Below are 616 nucleotides of genomic sequence, written 5' to 3'. Positions count from 1 at the left end.
GCCAGTCTGGGTGGACTCTGATCATTCTGACGCCCAGCTTGTAGGGGAGATTGCAAAAATGACCACAGCTGGACATTTCCCCGGGGTCCAGTGGTTAAGACTCTGCCGCCCAGTGCGGGGGATGTGGGTTCGACCCTGGTCAGGGAACTAAGATCTCCAAAGCCACAGGGTAATTAAGCCCATGTGCCGCAACTAAGACCTGAGGGAGCCAAATCATTAAAAAAAATAATGAAGACTCTTTGGTTAAAAACAAAAAAAGCCACCATTGCTCTTACCTCTCTGTATCCTCACCTCTCGGTCTGTTGTTCAGTCGCTCAGTTACATCCGACTCTTTGCGACCCCATGGGGTGCAGCACGCCAGGCTTCCTTGTCCTAAATGCTCAGCTTTTCCCATCAAGAGGTAGAGTCTGCTTCCCCACCAACTGTGAATCTGAACTCTGAGCTGGCCTTGTGACTTAGTATGGTCCATAAAACACGATGAGAGCGGTGGTCCGCCAGTTCCCCAGCGAGGACTCAGGAGGCCCGGGGCACACCCCCTTTCAGAACACTGCCACCGCCAAGAGAAAAAGCCCAGGGAGGCCTGCAGGAGGATGGGAGACCGCCAGGGTCAGGGTCA

This window comes from Bos grunniens, chromosome 2 (assembly GCF_055505025.1).
Source record: "Bos grunniens cultivar Pamir isolate PY7600 chromosome 2, Bosgru_T2T1.0, whole genome shotgun sequence".
Lineage (NCBI taxonomy): Eukaryota > Metazoa > Chordata > Mammalia > Artiodactyla > Bovidae > Bos > Bos grunniens.
This window is presented reverse-complemented; position numbering follows the sequence as displayed.